We start from the raw sequence: 22,942 nt of genomic DNA on the forward strand, positions 1-22,942 counted from the left end.
TGCCCCACTGACCCCGACTGGCCGTCGTGCAGTGACCACACTTGTACCCACCATAACCGGAATGGGAGACCTCGTCTCAGGTCGCGTGAGGGGATATGTCTGCGGGCAGGTTCACTCAGGTACTAGGCTTACCGATTTATCATATTTCTCGGTATGTGTTTAGTACGTTCAAATGCTTGACACAGGTATCCGCACGTTAATCCTTATTCCATTTTCCATCTCGTGAACAACCAATCCCCATGGATTGTTGTCCACCAACTAGTATCATGACAGTGTGAAAGTGGGTACAATCAATTTCCTGATCTTGCGCGAGTGCTAGAAAAATCACTCGTCTTCTACCGAGATCCTAATTAAATAAAGCAACTACTCGACCTGTCATACTAGTATTCACCTCAACAGGATTCCTGAGATCATGCAACTAGGGTTTCAAACAATTCCTACACCTAAGTGCACAATCAATCCTACAATCATTAAGTGAAGTAAAATAGCATAAATAACAGGTTATGCATAAAACCGGGGCTTGCCTTCCAAAGCAGTGGCAGACAGGTCCTCTGGTGCAAGCTCGGGTGCTGGATCGGGGGCTACCTCCTGAGCAGCTCCTTGCTCCGGCACGAGGATGTACTCTCCGTCAGCAAGATTACAGTCTATCGAAATGCAATGAACATGTATGTCATGATTATGCAAGATTTAAGAACATTAAGCTAAAGAAACTAAGTCAAGAATTAACTTAGGGTTTCCTGGTTATGTGGGGCTTCTAGTGGTATATATATACATAGACTTATTACCTTTCAAGCTTAGGTTTTCTTTAAGGATAACATAGTGGATTGGTATTGTCTTTATAGATTTCAGTGGACAATTTTATAAAGGTTTTAGGACGACATTAATTTCCCTTATTCATTTTCCTTTCTTTAATTTTCATTTAGGGTTTCTAGTGTAGGTTTGAACTACGACAGTGTTTTAATAATTTCCAAAAATTCTGTAAAAATTACAGTGGGTTGTCATTTGCTATTCTAACTTGTTTTAAGAATTTGAGGCTTAAAGTACAAAAGCTAGGCTTTAAACAAAAATGACAAGAGTTATGCAAAAATGGGCCACTTTACACTACATCTCTAAGTTAGGGGTAGGTTCTGTCCTAAAGGTTATTTTTGCTGGCATCCCATAGTAATAATAGGCCTCTGTGCTAAAAATCACAGAAAACTAATGGGTGGTTATTTAGTTATGATTTTCTTAAGTTTAATGTCAAAAAGGCTCTTTCTACTACATTATTATTTGAAAAATGTCAAACAGCAGATCTCCTATTTTTCCTAAGTTCTTACTAACAAAACATTAGTTATCCCAAGGGTGGGGGTGTTTTTACCTTGGGGTTATTTTTGTAGAGTTTTTCTAAGTTTCACTTGTTTTATTAAAACAAAAGGGATCTTACTTATTTTACACTAAAACAGGGTATGATATATTTTTCCAGTGAACTATATTGAATAAGTAACCTATCAAAAATAGAGGTACTCTCTGGTTCATTAATTAAATTACATTTTCTATTTTCCTTATCCTTAAGCATATTATAGAATAAGGGGTAAAACTAACTTAAATGGAGTGGACAGAGAGGTTTAGCATTTTTTATTTGGTTTAGTAGGTAGATACAAGCTTCTCAAAATTTTTCTAACCCCAGTCAAATAGTGCAACTAATTTTGGCCCTATTATTAAGCTTTTGGTCAAAACTATAATTAAATCAGAGCTTTAAGGTTCTCTATAGTACATAGGGGGTTTTATATTTTTCTTAAGTAGGTTACATTATTTAGAGTCTGACAAAATTGGTTTGACCAAATTTGGATGATTTAAACAGAAGTTATGCATTTTCAAAGTTTCTGTCCAATTTAAAAACAGATTTAATAAAGGTTTTCTGGAAAAACAGTTTACACCGAGGTCCCTGGGTTTAAACTAAATCCACCTTCGCAAATCTACCCCCACGCCACTATTCCCCTGTGTCTCTGACATTTCACAAAACCCCCTGACCTTCTCTCCCTCTCACCCGCAGTCCTTTCCCTTATGCCAACAGTAACCGCGGGAAAGAAAAGGGTGGCGCGGCTTACCGGCGGCGAGGGAGGTCCGGCGAAGGGTGGGGTTGGCTCGGGGAGACTCTGGCGGTCACGTCGAGGTACGGCTCGACGTCGGAGATGGCCGGAATCGCCCGGTCCACGCGTGCAGGCGGGTGTCCTCGTCGGCGGTGAGTATACCGGCCAAACCACGGCGAACTGGTTCAATCCGAGGGCATGGTGAGCTTCACGGGGTAACATAGCGACCGTGTGCACAAGGAATCGAAGGATGGTGGAGTGGTTTACCCGGTCCACGTACTCCGGCGGGGTTGAGAGCTCCGGCGAGCATGGACTGGCCTCTCCGGCGAAGTAAACTCCGATTCCTCGCTCGGGGAGCCTCACGGAGGTGTGCACAGTCTTCTCCGAGGGCTGGACGGAGTTGGGAATGGCTCCACTGGCCGGTCTACGGTGGCAGAGGGAGTGGGCGGCCGCGGACTCACTGCGCACGGGCAAACGGCGACGAGCTAGACTCCGGTGAGGTTTGAGGGTGCGCGGAAGGGAACAATCTAAGTCTGGGAGGGTTTTATAAGCGCGGGCGCGGGCCATGGCGCTGGCTTGGCTCGGGCGCGGCGCTGGGCATGCGGGGGCGCGAGCGAGCGTGCTCTGGCGCGGGCAGAAGGCGTCGAACACGTGGAGGTGTTTTTCTTCCAGTGTTTAAACGTCTCCAGAGATCGCAAACGTGCGAATCTTGCCATGAATCCGGCGCAGGCCTCTTCCTGGCACCTAGGGCTATCTCACATGTGTGAGTTCCAATGGAGGATACGCCCTAGATCAGGAGATAGACGGGCGCCAAATCTGGCTTGTCTCACTGCCCACCTTGTGACAAAACTGATGTCAAGAGCTGTCAAACGTCCGAGTCTCGGTCTCCACTTTTTCCAGGGGGTGCCTTAGGTGGTATACCACATTTTTGGTATAGAACCCAAGTGGTTTTGGCGCCATCTTCAAAGTGAACATGGCTGGTCTTTGGGTTAGGGTTAAAATTTGACTTAGAGGGAAATAGAGAGCTCTAGCTCTCTCTCCACTTGGAGATTTGAATTGGGGTTTCTCCAGGGGTCTTTTTGCAACGTTTCCCTCCCCTAATTTATGGTTATATAGTTGCTTAGGGTTTGGGTAAAAGTTACACATACTTTGCACACTTGATCACTTTCTTTCCCCCCTTACCTAGGGTTTTGGGAGCTAGGGTTTAGGAGAGGTCTAGGGTTCTTTGAAAGGGAAATGCGCCTTTGGGCCATTTCTAAGTATTTTGGTGATTGAGTGCAAACACAAGTGCTTAAATGTGAAAATATGCCCATGGATGAACAAAGTGCAAATCACAAGTTAAGGTATGTTTCTAAGCCTTAGTACATTGGTTTTGTGTACTAATATCTTGTCTAAGTGTTAGAAACAGGAAGAAGAAGAAAAGAAGTGGAGAGTGGCTGTGTACAGCCAAAGGCTGTTTCGGGCTGGGGCACCGGACTGTCCGGTGTGCACCGGACAGTGTCCGGTGCGCCAGACCACCACAGAGCAAACCAGCCGCTCTCGGGTTTTTCTCCGGCGACTTCGGCTAAAATTCACCGGACTGTCCGGTGTGCACCGGACTGTCCGGTGAGCCAACGGTCGGCCGGGCCAACGGTCGGCCGCGCGATCGGCGCGCGACACGTGGCCGAGCCAACGGTCGGAAGGAAGCACCGGACTGTCCGGTGTGCACCGGACTGTCCGGTGCGCCAGATCTGCAACGGTCGGCAACGGTCGGCTGCGCCTATTAAGGAAAGAAATCGGGCACCGGACAGTGTCCGGTGTGCACCGGACTGTCCGGTGCGCCCGACGACAGAAGGCAAGAATGGCCTTCCAGATTTGTTCTCAACGGCTCCTAGCTGCCTTGGGGCTATAAAAGGGACCCCTAGGCGCATGGAGGAGGACAACCAAGCAACTCTTGAGCATTCCTAATCATCCACACTCAGTCTTTGCGCATCCGTTTGTGATTCTAAGTGATTCGAGCTCTGTTCTTGTGAGAAACTGTGAGATAGTCTTTGAGCTCGATTCTTGGCCGTGTGGGTGCGCATTTCGCTGTGGATTTGTGTGTGTTGCTTCCCTCCCTTACTCCGTGCTTCTTTGTGAATCTTAAGTGTAAGGGCGAGAGACTCCAATTTGTGGAGATTCCTCGCAAGTGGGATAAAGATAAGCAAGGCAAAATACTGTGGTATTCAAGTGGGTCTTTGGACCGCTTGAGAGGGTTGATTGCAACCCTCGTCCGTTGGGACGCCACAACGTGGAGTAGGCAAGTTTTGTACTTGGCCGAACCACGGGATAAATCACCGTGTCTCCTCTGTGTTGAATTCTCTGTGATTATCGTATTGTGCAAGATTTCCTCTTTAGCCACTTGGCAACTATTGTGCTAACCCTTAACAAGTTTTTGTGGCTATAAGTTAAGTTTTTACAGGATCACCTATTCACCCCCCCCTCTAGGTGCTCTCAATTGGTATCAGAGCCGTTCTCTTCACAAAGGGACTTACCGCCCGAAGAGATGGATCCTAAGGGGAAGGGAATCGTGATCAACGACAAAGAGAAGGAATCCTTCGTCAACGAGCCAAAAGACGACAAGCCTACCGACTCCGGCTCGGGGCATAGACGGAAGGAAGGGAAGAAGAAGAAGACAAGGCGCATCAAGGAGATCATCTACTACGACGATAGTGATGAGTCTACTTCTTCCCAAAAGGATGATGACAACGACTACAAAAAGACGGTCAATTCGAACTTTTCATTTGATTATTCTCGTATTCAACATAGTTCGAATTCGCATTTGCTTTCCATTCCTCTTGGCAAACCCCCACACTTTGATGGGGAGGACTACGGATTTTGGAGTCACAAAATGCGTAGTCACTTATTCTCTCTCCATCCAAGCATATGGGAGATTGTGGAGAATGGAATGAAATTTGATAGCTCGGATAGTCCTATGCTTGTAAATGAACAAATTCATAGAAATGCACAAGCTACTACTGTTCTCTTAGCATCTTTGTGCAGGGAAGAGTACAATAAGGTGAGCGGCTTGGACAATGCCAAGCAGATATGGGACACCCTCAAGATCTCTCACGAGGGGAACGACATCACCATGCTCACCAAGATGGAGTTGGTGGAGGGCGAGCTTGGACGATTCGCCATGATAAGGGGAGAGGAGCCAACTCAAACTTACAACCGGCTCAAGACCCTTATCAACAAAATAAGGAGCTACGGAAGCACGCGTTGGACGGACCACGACGTCGTCCGCCTACTACTCAGGTCCTTTATCATTCTTGATCCTCATCTCGTGAACAATATTCGTGAGAATCCCAGGTACACGATGATGACGCCCGAGGAAGTACTTGGAAAATTCGTGAGCGGGCGGATGATGATCAAGGAAGCAAGATACGTCGACGATGCGTTGAACGGTCCACTCCACGAGCCTCAACCCATTGCTCTCAAGGCATCGAGAAGCAAGGAGGCACTACCAAGCAAGGTGGCGCAAATTGAGGCGGCCGGGCTTAATGATGAAGAAATGGCTCTCATCATTAAGCGCTTCAAGACGGCGTTAAGGGGTCGCAAGGAGCATCCCAACAAGACCAAGACGAAGGGGAAGCACTCATGCTTCAAGTGTGGTAAGATTGGTCACTTTATCGCTAATTGTCCCGATAATGATAGTGACCAGGAAAAGAAGAGTGGAAAATGGGAAAAGAAGAAGAATTACAAGAAGGCAAAGGGCGAGGCTCATATTGGAAAGGAGTGGGATTCGGATTGCTCCTCGTCCGACTCCGACAACGAAGGACTCGCCGCCACCGCCTTCAACAAGTCATCCCTCTTCCCCAACGAGCATCACACTTGCCTCATGGCAAGGGAAAAGAAGGTTTATGCATCCGGGGGTTCAAGCTGGATTATCGACAGCGGATGCACAAACCATATGACGGGGGAGAAGAAGATGTTCACCTCCTACGTCAAGAATAAAGATTCCCAAGATTCAATTGTATTCGGTGATGGGAATCAAGGCAAGGTAAAAGGTTTAGGTAAAATTGCAATTTCTAATGAGCACTCCATATCTAATGTGTTTTTAGTAGAGTCTCTTGGATATAATCTACTATCTGTTAGTCAATTATGCAATATGGGGTATAACTGTCTATTTACAAATGTAGATGTGTCTGTCTTTAGAAGAAGTGATGGTTCACTAGCTTTTAAGGGTGTATTAGACGACAAACTTTATTTAGTTGATTTTGCAAAAGAAGAGGCCGGTCTAGATGCATGCTTAATAGCTAAGACTAGCATGGGCTGGCTGTGGCATCGCCGCTTAGCACATGTGGGGATGAAGAACCTTCACAAGCTTCTAAAGGGAGAACACGTGATAGGTTTGACTAACGTGCATTTCGAAAAAGATAGACCTTGTGCAGCTTGTCAAGCAGGTAAACAAGTGGGAGGAGCGCATCACAGCAAGAACGTGATGACTACTTCAAGACCCCTGGAGCTGCTGCATATGGACCTCTTCGGACCTGTCGCCTATCTGAGCATAGGAGGGAGTAAGTATGGTTTAGTTATTGTTGATGATTTTTCCCGCTTCACTTGGGTGTTCTTTTTGCAGGATAAGTCTGAAACCCAAGGGACCCTCAAGCGCTTCCTCAGGAGAGCTCAAAATGAGTTTGAGCTCAAAGTGAAGAAGATAAGGAGCGACAACGGATCCGAGTTCAAGAACCTTCAAGTGGAGGAGTTCCTTGAAGAGGAAGGGATCAAGCACGAGTTCTCCGCTCCCTACACACCACAGCAAAATGGTGTGGTAGAGAGGAAGAACAGGACGCTCATCGATATGGCGAGGACGATGCTAGGAGAGTTCAAGACCCCCGAGTGCTTTTGGACGGAAGCCGTTAACACTGCTTGCCACGCCATCAACAGGGTCTACCTTCATCGCCTCCTCAAGAAGACGTCGTATGAGCTACTAACCGGTAACAAACCCAATGTATCGTACTTTCGTGTATTTGGGAGTAAATGCTACATTCTAGTAAAGAAGGGTAGAAATTCTAAGTTTGCTCCCAAAGCTGTAGAAGGGTTTTTATTAGGTTATGACTCAAATACAAAGGCGTATAGAGTCTTCAACAAATCATCGGGTTTGGTTGAAGTCTCTAGCGACGTTGTATTTGATGAGACTAATGGCTCTCCAAGAGAGAAAGTTGTTGATTGTGATGATGTAGATGAAGAAGATGTTCCGACGGCTGCTATACGAACCATGGCGATTGGAGAAGTACGGCCACAGGAACAAGATGAACGAGATCAACCTTCTTCCTCGACCATGGTGCTACCCCCAACTCAAGACGATGAACAGGTTCATCAACAGGAGGCGTGTGATCAAGGGGGAGCACAAGATGATCATGTGATGGAGGAAGAAGTGCAACCGGCACCTCCAACCCAAGTTCGAGCGATGATTCAAAGGGATCATCCCGTCGACCAAATTCTGGGTGACATCAGCAAGGGAGTAACTACTCGTTCTCGATTAGTTAATTTTTGTGAGCATTACTCTTTTGTCTCTTCTATTGAGCCTTTCAGGGTAGAGGAGGCCTTGCTAGATCCGGACTGGGTGTTGGCCATGCAGGAGGAGCTCAACAACTTCAAGAGAAATGAAGTTTGGACGCTGGTGCCTCGTCCGAAGCAAAATGTTGTGGGAACCAAGTGGGTGTTCCGCAACAAACAGGACGAGCACGGGGTGGTGACGAGAAACAAGGCTCGACTTGTGGCAAAAGGTTATGCCCAAGTCGCAGGTTTGGATTTTGAGGAGACTTTTGCTCCTGTGGCTAGGCTAGAGTCAATTCGAATCTTGCTAGCATATGCCGCTCACCATTCTTTCAGATTGTACCAAATGGATGTGAAGAGCGCTTTCCTCAACGGGCCAATCAAGGAGGAGGTGTACGTGGAGCAACCCCCTGGCTTCGAGGATGAACGGTACCCCGACCACGTGTGTAAGCTCTCTAAGGCGCTCTATGGACTTAAGCAAGCCCCAAGAGCATGGTATGAATGCCTTAGAGATTTCTTAATTGCTAATGCTTTCAAGGTTGGGAAAGCCGATCCAACTCTTTTCACTAAGACATGTGATGGTGATTTGTTCGTGTGCCAAATTTATGTCGATGACATAATATTTGGTTCTACTAACCAAAAGTCTTGTGAAGAGTTTAGCAGGGTGATGACGCAGAAATTCGAGATGTCGATGATGGGCGAGTTGAACTACTTCCTTGGGTTCCAAGTGAAGCAACTCAAGGACGGCACCTTCCTCTCCCAAACGAAGTACACGCAAGATCTGCTAAAGCGGTTTGGGATGAAGGACGCCAAGCCCGCAAAGACTCCGATGGGGACCGACGGACACACCGACCTCAACAAAGGAGGTAAGTCCGTTGATCAAAAAGCATACCGGTCAATGATAGGTTCTTTGCTTTACTTATGTGCTAGTAGACCGGATATTATGCTTAGCGTGTGCATGTGTGCTAGATTTCAATCCGATCCTAAGGAATGTCACTTAGTGGCGGTGAAGCGAATTCTTAGATATTTAATTGCTACGCCTTGCTTCGGGCTCTGGTATCCAAAGGGGTCTACCTTTGACTTAGTTGGATACTCAGACTCCGACTATGCTGGATGTAAGGTCGATAGGAAGAGTACATCGGGGACGTGCCAATTCTTAGGAAGGTCCCTGGTGTCATGGAACTCTAAGAAACAAACATCCGTTGCCCTATCCACCGCTGAGGCCGAGTACGTTGCCGCAGGTCAGTGTTGCGCGCAACTACTTTGGATGAGGCAAACCCTCCGGGACTTTGGCTACAATCTGAGCAAAGTCCCACTCCTATGTGACAATGAGAGTGCTATCCGCATGGCGGAGAATCCTGTTGAGCACAGCCGCACAAAGCACATAGACATCCGGCATCACTTTTTGAGAGACCACCAGCAAAAGGGAGATATCGAAGTGTTTCATGTTAGCACCGAGAACCAGCTAGCCGATATCTTTACCAAGCCTCTAGATGAGAAGACCTTTTGCAGGCTGCGTAGTGAGCTAAATGTCTTAGATTCGTGGAACTTGGATTGAATTGTAGCATACATGTGTTTATGCATTTGATCAGGTTCATTCTGCATTTTGTTGCTTATTGTGGTGCTCAAGTTGTACCAACACTCCCTGGACCTCACAAGTCCGTTGCAAAGTGATGCACATGTTTAGGGGGAGATGTGTTACAACTTGACCCTTTGAGACTAACCATTTGCTTGAGTTTGCTTGATTGAGTCTCGAAGGAGGATTGAAAGGGAAAAGGTGGACTTGGACCATGAAAGTCTTCCACTGCACTCCGATGAGAGGGTAACTAATTCCAAGTTCATCTCATGAAATCTTATTGCCATTTGCTCTTAATTGAAGACTTTGGTGAGGCAATGGGGTTAAGAGGCCAAGATTAATCCCGTTTTGGTGCTTGATGCCAAAGGGGGAGAAAATAAAGGCCAAAGTGATAAATGGATCAGCTACCACTTGAGAGATTTTGAAAATAGTAGAATAGAGTTTTTGTCTTGTCAAAAGCTTTTTGTCTCTATTGTCAAAAGTTGGCTTCTTGTGGGGAGAAGTGTTGATTATGGGAAATAGGGGGAATTTTTGAAATCCTTGATCAATCTCTTCTGGAATGACTCTCTTTATGCTTCAACATGTGTGTTTGACTTAGAGATAGAGATTTGAGTTTGATTTGCAAAAACAAACCAAGTGGTGGCAAAAGATGATCCATATATGCCAAAACTGAATAAAACTCAAAGTCAGTTTTTATTTGAAGTGATTTTGCACTTGTTCTAGTTGCTTTATGTTGTGTTGGCATAAATCACCAAAAAGGGGGAGATTGAAAGGGAAATGCGCCTTTGGGCCATTTCTATGTATTTTGGTGATTGAGTGCAAACACAAGTGCTTAAATGTGAAAATATGCCCATGGATGAACAAAGTGCAAATCACAAGTTAAGGTATGTTTCTAAGCCTTAGTACATTGGTTTTGTGTACTAATATCTTGTCTAAGTGTTAGAAACAGGAAGAAGAAGAAAAGAAGTGGAGAGTGGCTGTGTACAGCCAAAGGCTGTTTCGGGCTGGGGCACCGGACTGTCCGGTGTGCACCGGACAGTGTCCGGTGCGCCAGACCACCACAGAGCAAACCAGCCGCTCTCGGGTTTTTCTCCGGCGACTTCGGCTAAAATTCACCGGACTGTCCGGTGTGCACCAGACTGTCCGGTGAGCCAACGGTCGGCCGGGCCAACGGTCGGCCGCGCGATCGGCGTGCGACACGTGGCCGAGCCAACGGTCGGAAGGAAGCACCGGACTGTCCGGTGTGCACCGGACTGTCCGGTGCGCCAGATCTGCAACGGTCGGCAACGGTCGGCTGCGCCTATTAAGGAAAGAAATCGGGCACCGGACAGTGTCCGGTGTGCACCGGACTGTCCGGTGCGCCCGACGACAGAAGGCAAGAATGGCCTTCCAGATTTGTTCTCAACGGCTCCTAGCTGCCTTGGGGCTATAAAAGGGACCCCTAGGCGCATGGAGGAGGACAACCAAGCAACTCTTGAGCATTCCTAATCATCCACACTCAGTCTTTGCGCATCCGTTTGTGATTCTAAGTGATTCGAGCTCTGTTCTTGTGAGAAACTGTGAGATAGTCTTTGAGCTCGATTCTTGGCCGTGTGGGTGCGCATTTCGCTGTGGATTTGTGTGTGTTGCTTCCCTCCCTTACTCCGTGCTTCTTTGTGAATCTTAAGTGTAAGGGCGAGAGACTCCAATTTGTGGAGATTCCTCGCAAGTGGGATAAAGATAAGCAAGGCAAAATACTGTGGTATTCAAGTGGGTCTTTGGACCGCTTGAGAGGGTTGATTGCAACCCTCGTCCGTTGGGACGCCACAACGTGGAGTAGGCAAGTTTTGTACTTGGCCGAACCACGGGATAAATCACCGTGTCTCCTCTGTGTTGAATTCTCTGTGATTATCGTATTGTGCAAGATTTCCTCTTTAGCCACTTGGCAACTATTGTGCTAACCCTTAACAAGTTTTTGTGGCTATAAGTTAAGTTTTTACAGGATCACCTATTCACCCCCCCTCTAGGTGCTCTCATTCTTCTCCCCTCTTATCCAAGGTAGTAAGTGAGCAAGGATTAGGGTAATGCTTCTCATGTCATTGGCAACTTGATTAGCACATGATCACCAAGTTCTCAAGTGTTGCCCTAAGCCTTTACCCCTTGTGATCACAGCTTCTAGTGCCAAAATGGGCTTTAGCCAAGGTAACACTTGGGGTGTTACAGCCCTCCCCCCTTAAAGGAATCTCGTCCCGAGATTTAGGTAGAGTCCCTTGGAGGGTGCTTGAATGTGTGCTGGTGTTGTTTTTCCTTTACACTTAAGTTTCTCTTATTAACTGCTCTTCGAATGTCATCCTCTTTGCAACTTCAGAAGGAAGCCCTTTTTATGTTAATTCCACAACTTAGGCTATCCTTGTTATCTAAGTTTTTCTTATAATTGAATTCAAAGGGTAGGTGGGGGTGGGGTTTTGGGGTTACGTACCGACTCCTTTGGGCAGAAAGTCGGGGAAGCGAGAGCGTAGAAAATCCTCAGTCTCCCATGTAGCTTCTTCTGTTGAATGGTGACTCCACTGAATCTTATACATTCTGACCGACCTTGCCCGAGTTGATCTTTCCTTCTGATCTAGCACCTTGACAGGGTACTCTTGGTAAGATAAGTCCGGTTCTATCTCAATGTCTGGTTCCGGTAGTACTTCAGTGGGTAGGCGAACACATTTCCGCAGCTGAGATACATGGAACACATTGTGAACTGCTGACATGTGGGGTGGCAATTCCAATTGGTAAGCTACGGGTCCACAACTTGCCTTGATCTCATAGGGTCCAATGTAGCGAGGAGCTAACTTGCCCTTGATCCCGAATCTCTGAACACCCTTGGTGGGTGATACCTTAAGATAGACATGATCTCCCACCTCAAACTGTAGAGGCTTCCGCCTCTTGTCATGATAGCTCTTTTGCCTAGTTTGAGCAGCTTCTAGGTTCTTCTTGATGATCCTGACCTTTGCCTCTGCCTCAAGTACCAAATCTGGCCCAAAGATTTCCCTTTCTCCTGCCTGAGACCAATTTAGTGGGGTCCTACACCTTCTCCCATATAATGCCTCAAAAGGTGCCATCTTCAGACTAGACTGATAGCTGTTATTGTAAGAAAACTCTGCCAAAGACAGACACTTGTCCCAATCCTTTCCATAATGTAGTGCACATGCTCGCAACATGTCTTCCAAAATCTGATTCACCCTTTCTGTCTGGCCATCTGTTTGAGGGTGATATGCGGAGCTTCGGATTACTTGGGTCCCAAGTGACTCTTGCAGTTTCTCCCAAAAGCGTGCCACAAACAGGGCTCCTCTGTCAGATATGATGGTCTTTGGAATACCATGCAATCTTACTATCTGATCAACATAAATTTCAGCGTACTTCTCTGTCTTGTGGGTGGTGTGCACTGGCAAGAAATGAGCAGTCTTGGTCAATCTGTCCACGATAACCCAAATAGAATCATGGTGTCTGGAGGTATTGGGTAATCCCACTATGAAGTCCATGCAAATGTCCTCCCATTTCCAAGATGGTATGGGAAGGGGTTGCAGAGGGCCTGCTGCCTTCAAATGACTAGCTTTGATCCTCTGGCAGGTGTCACACTCGGATATGTACTTTGCAATTTCCCTTTTCATTCTAGTCCACCAATATAGAGATCTGAGATCATGGTACATCTTGTTGCTACCAGGGTGCATGGAGAATTTGGAGAGGTGAGCTTCATCCAGTATCTTCTTTCTAAGCTCAGGGTCCTTGGGAACAACCAATCGATCTCCAAACCATAGAATTCCCTTGCTGTCCTGTCGGAAGCACTTGTATTTCTCTGCCTTTTGCTTGATCATATCCTTGATAACCTGAACACCCTTATCCTCAACCTGTGCCCTGACTATCTGTTCTTGCAATGTGGGCTCCACCGAGATATAGCTTAGGTTACCCGAAGAAACAACTTCCAGGTTCAGCTTGCACAACTCATCACACAGGGTGGTGACTCTTGCATCCATGCTCATACAATTGCACTGGGCCTTTCTGCTCAAAGCATCTGCCACAACATTGGCCTTCCCTGGGTGGTAATGCACCTCCAAATCATAGTCCTTGATTAACTCCAACCATCTCCTTTGCCTCATGTTCAGATCTGCTTGAGTGAAGATGTATTTGAGACTCTTATGATCGGTGTAGATGTTACAGTGAGCTCCCATCAAGTAGTGTCTCCATATCTTAAGAGCATGCACCACAGCTGCCAATTCCAGATCATGAGTGGGGTAGTTCTGCTCATGGGGCCTGAGTGCCCGGGAAGCATAAGCAATGACTCTGTTCTCTTGCATCAAGACACATCCCAATCCGGTACCAGAAGCATCACAATAAACTTCAAATGGCTTGGTGTTGTCAGGTTGGGCCAGCACTGGGGCTGTTGTCATATGTTGCCTCAAGGTATGAAAGGCATCTTCACACTTTTGGCCCCACTCAAATTTGACTCCCTTCTTCAACAGTTCAGTCATTGGTTTGGCAATTCTGGAGAAATCCGGAATAAATCGTCGATAATACCCTGCCAATCCCAGAAAACTCCGAATTTGCTTCACTGTAGTCGGGGGTTTCCAATCCATTACCTCTTGCACCTTCTCAGGATTAACTGATATCCCATCCTGAGAAATTGTATGACCCAAGAATTTGATCTCCTTCAGCCAGAACTCACACTTACTCAACTTAGCATACAACTGATGATCACGCAGTCTCTGAAGTACAGTATGCAAGTGTTTGGTGTGCTCGGCTTCATTCTTGGAATAAACCAGAATGTCATCAATGAAAACGACCACGAACTTGTCTAACTCTGGCATGAATACTGAGTTCATCAAGTACATAAAATAAGCCGGGGCATTGGTCAGCCCAAAAGACATCACCAGAAACTCATACAGTCCATATCGGGTTGAGAAAGCCGTCTTGGGAATATCGCTGGCACGGATCTTGATCTGATGGTATCCTGAGCGAAGGTCTATCTTGGAGAATACCTTGGCTCCTACCAATTGATCGAACAGAACATCGATGCGGGGCAGTGGGTATTTGTTCTTGATAGTCACCGCATTGAGAGGACGGTAGTCAACACACATCCTCAAACTCTCATCCTTTTTCTTCACAAATAATGCTGGACATCCCCATGGTGAAGTGCTTGGACGAATAAACCCCTTGTCCAACAACTCTTGCAATTGCTTTTTCAATTCCGCCAATTCCGCGGGAGGCATCCTATAGGGTCTCTTGGAGATAGGAGCAGTCCCGGGTTGCAATTCGATGGCGAACTCAATATCTCGGTCAGGTGGCATCCCTGGCAATTCCTCCGGAAAAACATCCGGGTAGTCAGCGACCACTGGGATCTTTTCCACTGGGGATTCTAACATAACAAAAGCACAGGATCGGGTACAACCCTGGTCAGGCAAATACAGTGTGGTCTCACCACAAGTTGGTGAGTGCACCTCAATGGCTCTAGCCGCAATATCCATCACAGCCTGATTTCTGGTCAACCAGTCAGTTCCCAATATAATATCCACACTCTCCAAACCCAAAATGAGGAGGTTGGCTTTAATTATCAGACTACCAAACTTTATAGGCACATTCTTGTTAATTTGGTAGGTGGCAACCCTGCCTCCTGGGGTTGAAATTGTGATACCTCCATTGGTGTGGTGAAAAGGCAATTGGCACTTGGCACTAAATTTTGCATTGATAAAACTATGCGATGCACCAGAATCAAATAGAACAATAGCAGGATAATTCAAAACTGTAAAGATACCAGTCATGACGGGTGCTCCCTCTGGAATATCAGTCATGGTGGTGAAGTTCAGCCTGCCCTGCCTCACTTGCACCTTCTGTCTCTTGCCTTGGTTCTGATTGACATTCTGCCCCTGCCTCTGCTGGTTCCTGGGGCAATTCTTGGCATAATGCCCAGTGTTGCCACATGTGAAGCATCTGTTGTCATTTGCCTGGCGGTACTGCTGCTGCGTCTGATTGCTCCTCTGAGCTAAAATTGGGTGCGGTTGGGTGCCTGCTGCTGCTGCTGCGGTCGGATCACCCATCGCCCTTGCTGCTGCTGGGGTCCCCTGCCCTGGGTGTCGGACACAATCCTGAAGCGCTGTGGCTGAGCTGAGGGTCCTGGCACAGGGGTCTTCCTCTTCTTCTCTGCCTGTCTAGCTGTAATGCAGTCCTCCTGGGAGATAGCCATGTTGACCAACTCATTGTAACTGTTGGCCCTGACGGTGTTGGGACGGTCACGGAGCTTAGTGCTGAGCCCCCTCCTGAACCTATCCCTCTTCTTCTCATCTGTATCTGCATGATATCCCGCATACTGGCACAAATCATTAAAAGCCTGGGCATACTGCAACACTGTCCTGTTGCCCTGAGTGAGTGCCAAAAACTCATTGAGCTTCCTGTCCATGACCCCGGCTGGTATATGGTGTCCTCTAAAAGCTGCCTTGAACTCCCTCCACTCCACCTCTCGGTCCTCTGGCTGCATAGCAAGAAAATGATCCCACCAAGTCCTTGCAGGTCCGCGAAGCTGCTGGGTGGCGAACCTGACTTTGGTGACCTCTGAGCAAGCTCCATGGAGCAGTGGGAATTTGGATTCCACAACTCGCAACCATACATCTGCATCGAGTGGGTCCTCCGCCCTTGTGAACAATGGAGGCTGGGTGCTAAGGAACTCCTGGTATGTAGCCGCCGCTGGGTGACGCTGATGGTCTCCACCACCATAATGCTGAGGTGGTGGCTGACGCTGAGCCAGCTGCCTCAGGATCTCATTCTGCTGAGCCATGAGCTCCTGCAGAGTGGGAGGTGGTGGCGGCGGTGGAGGAACGCGCTCGTTCTGGCCACGACGCTGCCTCCCGGCCATCTGAAAAACCACATACATACTTAACACCACAGTTCCAAGTTCAAGATTTTATCACGGAGAAGAGTTAAAACAACATGATAGACTCCGACTTCAACAAGAGGATTTTAAAGAGGCATAAATTCTTCCTTCCAATTTAAACTGATAACAGCATCCATCAAACAAGCTCCCAAGAGAGTTCAGCACGATTACATCAAATTGTTCCAAAATGACTCAACTCTATCTAGCCTAGTACCCCAAGGGTGCAAAAGCTAAGCTAGCTGCGAGGAGTCCGACTATCCAACTTCTAAGCCTATCCTGAACACCTAGTGAGCGAACGAAGCAACACTCGACTCGGGGGAAGGTGGTCTTCCCGAGCCAGCAGTGTCCACACTGGAGGCAGGCTCATCTCCTCCCTCGATGTCGACGTCCTCGTTGGCCTCCTGGTCCTGGATCTCCTGGTGGTGCATGTCCAGGTGCTCGTTAGCCTCAGCAAGCTGCTACTGAGTGTTAAGGAGCTGATCCTCTAGAACCTCGATGGTGTTCTCCCTGGTGCCCACCAGCTCCTCCAACTCCTGAATGTCAGTGGATAGCTGCTCCACCTGCAAGTCCTTCTCCACCATTTCTTGAGACAAGTCAACCACGAGCTCCTCTCTGTTATCCAGCGTAATCTTTGTTGCCTCCAGCAGCGCCATCAGATGGGACATTGCCTCACCGCGCATCACCTGCAGACGGTACAGAGCATTCATGCACCGTACTGTCAAGTGCGCAGTCTGTCCTAGGTAGATGGCCCAGATATCCTTGGCATGCTCCACCCGATCCTTCCACATTGGGTCGTCCTCCCTCTCAGCGGGGAACAAGCCAATAGGGTGGGTGGCCAGCTCCAAAGGATGGAATCCGCAGAAGGTAGTCAATCCATGCAGAGCGATCGCCTCGATCGTGTCCTCTGCTCGGTACCCGAAAGACTCGGAGTCCAAAGAGCGCCAGCCTGGCTGCAGGGGATGAGGCTCCAAAGTCATCCTCACCCTACAGCGAGGCACTCGGTGCTTCTCGAACTGCTGCACCGCGTACTGAGGGGGTGTCGTGTATCCGGCCCCCTGAAGTACCTCCCACAGAATGCGGGGAAAGCCCTCTCGTGCAAGTCCGTCAGTGTGGGCCAGTGCATTTCCGTCATCAGAGGATCCGTGGGAAGTCATCTGTGTACGGTTAAGCGTAAGTAAAAGAAAAAGAATTATAAAAAGAACAAGGAAAAATAAAACTCAGCCCTTCTCTAGTTAAATGAACAAGGCACTGGGGACCTAGTTGGTTGTTATCTTGTTTTTAAGTCCTTTACTCAGTTATCCATTTGCTTAATTATGAATACATGCATGCTTGTCCTGAACGACCTCGCAACAAGATAAAAGGAATAGGGAGGAACTCCCATCCTGTAAAAGTGGCCTGTAGGGCCTAGTTACTTAGCCACCTAGCTACCCTTCTATTACCCTAAGGCTTCACGTCCTAGGTCTATCCTGTTCGCCCTACTATCTATCCACATTGTTTCTATCAAATTTTACTTGGAAAATCGATGGTATTTATATTTTATTGATTCCTCTGTGGTGGTACAAGCTCCGATACCAGCTGTGGCGGAACTGCCCGAATTATTCCAACTTAAGTGCCTAAGCCCCGCCTTAGAGGCTAGACCACACTTAAATGGGAATAACCCGTCAATCCCTCGGATCTAGTCCGACACGGCCACTGACAGGATCAAGTACCACAATCTCACTCGAAGGTGAGTCACAGAGCAAATACAATAAAGCATAAAACCATACATGCCAGAGTATTTAATTATTACATCACCATCATCATCATCGGAGTTTTTGCAAAAGTAACCATCATTGTTCGAAGTGCAGGGGAAATAAACTAACGGTAAATAAATAGAGGGATGGGGAAGCCTGTCCCATCACTCCTCATGCTCCTCCTCAGCCGAGGCAGGGTCCCACTCGACAGTCCAACCCGGTGGCAAGGTGGACGGCCAAGTTATTCCAGCAACCATTTCCTCCAGAGAACCTGTAAAAAAATTGTGCCACAAGCAAGGCTGAGTATACTAATACTCAGCTAGACTTACCCGGTGTGAGGAGTCTACTCCTCTACCTCTAGACATGCAGCTGTTTGGCTGTGGGGTTTGGTTGCCAAAAGCACTAGCTGAGTTTCTAAATCAAGATTTTAACTTAGTCAAAGTTAAGTGTGACTCTCTTAAGGCTAAAAGTGGACTATCTACTCATACATGGTAGCAAACATTATTAACAATCAACATCTTATCCCAACTCATCATACTTCCACTTATTACTCAATGCAGTACAATGGATCAAGCAGTCTCATTAGCTGCGAGAAGCAGACGATTCGAATCGAGTTTTTATCCTTGCAAGGTAAACCTAAACACACGATATGTAGGGGCACTCCGTCCCCACACACATCAACCGTCCCCATCGATTCCCTGGCAACAGATCAGGGCTCACCGCCTTGGCGTACAATGCCCCACTGACCCCGAATGGCCGTCGTGCAGTGACCGCACTTGTACCCACCATAACCGGAATGGGAGACCTCGTCTCAGGTCGCGTGAGGGGATATGTCTGCGGGCAGGTTCACTCAGGTACTAGGCTTACCGATTTACCATATTTCTCGGTATGTGTTTAGTACGTTCAAACGCTTGACACAGGTATCCGCACGTTAATCCTTATTCCATTTTCCATCTCGTGAACAACCAATCCCCATGGATTGTTGTCAACCAACTAGTATCATGATAGTGTGAAAGTGGGTACAATCAATTTCCTGATCTCGCGCGAGTGCTAGAAAAATCACTCGTCTTCTACCGAGATCCTAATTAAATAAAGCAACTACTCGACCTGTCATACTAGTATTCACCTCAACAGGATTCCTGAGATCATGCAACTAGGGTTTCAAACAATTCCTACACCTAAGTGCACAATCAATCCTACAATCATTAAGTGAAGTAAAATAGCATAAATAACAGGTTATGCATAAAACCGGGGCTTGCCTTTCAAAGCAGTGGCAGACAGGTCCTCTGGTGCAGGCTCGGGTGCTGGATCGGGGGCTACCTCCTGAGCAGCTCCTTGCTCCGGCACGAGGATGTACTCTCCGTCAGCAAGATTACAGTCTATCGAAATGCAATGAACATGTATGTCATGATTATGCAAGATTTAAGAACATTAAGCTAAAGAAACTAAGTCAAGAATTAACTTAGGGTTTCCTGGTTATGTGGGGCTTCTAGTGGTATATATATACATAGACTTATTACCTTTCAAGCTTAGGTTTTCTTTTAGGATAACATAGTGGATTGGTATTGTCTTTATAGATTTCAGTGGACAATTTTATAAAGGTTTTAGGACGACATTAATTTCCCTTATTCATTTTCCTTTCTTTAATTTTCATTTAGGGTTTCTAGTGTAGGTTTGAACTACGACAGTGTTTTAATAATTTCCAAAAATTCTGTAAAAATTACAGTGGGTTGTCATTTGCTATTCTAACTTGTTTTAAGAATTTGAGGCTTAAAGTACAAAAGCTAGGCTTTAAAACAAAATGACAAGAGTTATGCAAAAATGGGCCACTTTACACTACATCTCTAAGTTAGGGGTAGGTTCTGTCCTAAAGGTTATTTTTGCTGGCATCCCATAGTAATAATAGGCCTCTGTGCTAAAAATCACAGAAAACTAATGGGTGGTTATTTAGTTACGATTTTCTTAAGTTTAATGTCAAAAAGGCTCTTTCTACTCCATTATTATTTGAAAAATGTCAAACAGCAGATCTCCTATTTTTCCTAAGTTCTTACTAACAAAACATTAGTTATCCCAAGGGTGGGGGTGTTTTTACCTTGGGGTTATTTTTGTAGAGTTTTTCTAAGTTTCACTTGTTTTATTAAAACAAAAGGGATCTTACTTATTTTACACTAAAACAGGGTATGATATATTTTTCCAGTGAACTATATTGAATAAGTAGCCTAACAAAAATAGAGGTACTCTCTGGTTCATTAATTAAATTACATTTTCTATTTTCCTTATCCTTAAGCATATTATAGAATAAGGGGTAAAACTAACTTAAATGGAGTGGACAGAGAGGTTTAGCATTTTTTATTTGGTTTAGTAGGTAGATACAAGCTTCTCAAAATTTTTCTAACCCCAGTCAAATAGTGCAACTAATTTTGGCCCTATTATTAAGCTTTTCGTCAAAACTATAATTAAATCAGAGCTTTAAGGTTCTCTATAGTACATAGGGGGTTTTATATTTTTCTTAAGTAGGTTACATTATTTAGAGTCTGACAAAATTGGTTTGACCAAATTTGGATGATTTAAACAGAAGTTATGCATTTTCAAAGTTTCTGTCCAATTTAAAAACAGATTTAATAAAGGTTTTCTAGAAAAACAGTTTACACCGAGGTCCCTGGGTTTAAACTAAATCCACCTTCGCAAATCTACCCCCACGCCACTATTCCCCTGTGTCTCTGACATTTCACAAAACCCCCTGACCTTCTCTCCCTCTCACCCGCAGTCCTTCCCCTTATGCCAACAGTAACCGCGGGAAAGAAAAGGGTGGCGTGGCTTACCGGCGGCGAGGGAGGTCCGGCGAAGGGTGGGGTTGGCTCGGGGAGACTCTGGCGGTCACGTCGAGGTACGGCTTGACGTCGGAGATGGCCGGAATCGCCCGGTCCACGCGTGCAGGTGGGTGTCCTCGTCGGCGGCGAGTATACCGGCCAAACCACGGTGAACTGGTTCAATCCGAGGGCATGGTGAGCTTCACGGGGTAACATAGCGACCGTGTGCACAAGGAATCGAAGGGTGGTGGAGTGGTTTACCCGGTCCACGTACTCCGGCGGGGTTGAGAGCTCCGGCGAGCGTGGACTGGCCTCTCCGGCGAAGTAAACTCCGATTCCTCGCTCGGGGAGCCTCACGGAGGTGTGCACAGTCTTCTCCGAGGGCTGGACGGAGTTGGGAATGGCTCCACTGGCCGGTCTACGGTGGCAGAGGGAGTGGGCGGCCGCGGACTCACTACGCACGGGCAAACGGCGACGAGCTAGACTCCGGTGAGGTTTGAGGGTGCGCGGAAGGGAACAATCTAAGTCTGGGAGGGTTTTATAAGCGCGGGCGCGGGCCATGGCGCTGGCTTGGCTCGGGCGCGGCGCTGGGCATGCGGGGGCGCGCGCGAGCGTGCTCTGGCGCGGGCAGAAGGCGTCGAACACGTGGAGGTGTTTTTCTTCCAGTGTTCAAACGTCTCCAGAGATCGCAAACGTGCGAATCTTGCCATGAATCCGGCACAGGCCTCTTCCTAGCACCTAGGGATATCTCACATGTGTGAGTTCCAATGGAGGATACGCCCTAGATCAGGAGATAGACGGGCGCCAAATCTGGCTTGTCTCACTGCCCACCTTGCGACAAAACTGATGTCAAGAGCTGTCAAACGTCCGAGTCTCGGTCTCTACTTTTTCCAGGGGGTGCCTTAGGTGGTATACCACATTTTTGGTATAGAACCCAAGTGGTTTTGGCGCCATCTTCAAAGTGAACACGGCTGGTCTTTGGGTTAGGGTTAAAATTTGACTTAGAGGGAAATAGAGAGCTCTAGCTCTCTCTCCACTTGGAGATTTGAATTGGGGTTTCTCCAGGGGTCTTTTTGCAACATTTCCCTCCCCTAATTGATGGTTATATAGTTGCTTAGGGTTTGGGTAAAAGTTACACATACTTTGCACACTTGATCACTTTCTTTCCCCCCTTACCTAGGGTTTTGGGAGCTAGGGTTTAGGAGAGGTCTAGGGTTCTTCTCCCCTCTTATCCAAGGTAGTAAGTGAGCAAGGATTAGGGTTATGCTTCTCATGTCATTGGCAACTTGATTAGCACATGATCACCAAGTTCTCAAGTGTTGCCCTAAGCCTTTACCCCTTGTGATCACAGCTTCTAGTGCCAAAATGGGCTTTAGCCAAGGTAACACCTGTGGTGTTACAATTCCGGGTCAGATTAGCTCAATTAGTGCATGGACTAGGCTCGTCTGGGATCAAGGATGATGATCCGGTACTCGGTTTTGGCGGTCGTCGCCGTTTGAAGCGAGTTCCAGCAGGGGTGGCCGACGGACGAACGCGCCGTCGACGAGGACCTGTGTCGTGAAGAAACAGAAATAGAAGGGCTTAAGTGCAATGGTTAGAGAAACATATGAATAGTACTCAGTGATTCTTTACCAGTATTTAAAAGGCCAGGGGCCTCTGCGCAAGTTCGCCAGCGCGGGTGCGGGCGCACACGTATTCCCCTATCGCGGGCTGGCTTGGGCCAGAATTGGCCCACCACTATTCATGATTTCTCTTTTTCTTTTTACTGGCAGATTAGGAAATTTGTAGAAAATAGTAGAAAATTGGTAAAATCATGAGACTAATTTTGCTAGACTTCTAAAATCACATAGTATTTAATAAAATAGTTCCAGGATTTTTATCCCAAACCTAGAATTATATAGCCTTTAATGTGCTCAAACTAAGCCTTTTAGAATTTTAGAAATAATTTAGTAGCTCCAAAAATTGTAAAACTTTTTGGGTAGGCTTAGTATGATGATTGAAGACCCTAGGTGAAGTTTGAAATGATTTGGACACTGTCTGGTCACAAACCCAATAACTAGCCTCCTAGGATTTAGTTACTTAAAACTAATAGAATACCAACTTAGGAAACCCTAGTGATTAGTATGTACCATGAAGGAAAGTTGTATTCAAGATACAACTTAGTATGTTTTTATTAGGTAACCGCATATTCATGACATCACATAAGCATTCATGTACATGTATTGTCATGTATAGAAAACGAGGAAGAAACTTTGGTTGAAGAAGAAGTTGTCACTCAAGCTGAGAATCCTCCAGCCGAGAACAACTTCTACTTCGACATCTGTAGAGTGGACCCTGAACCTCCTGCA

This window comes from Zea mays, chromosome 4 (assembly GCF_902167145.1).
Source record: "Zea mays cultivar B73 chromosome 4, Zm-B73-REFERENCE-NAM-5.0, whole genome shotgun sequence".
In the NCBI taxonomy this organism is placed as follows: domain Eukaryota; kingdom Viridiplantae; phylum Streptophyta; class Magnoliopsida; order Poales; family Poaceae; genus Zea; species Zea mays.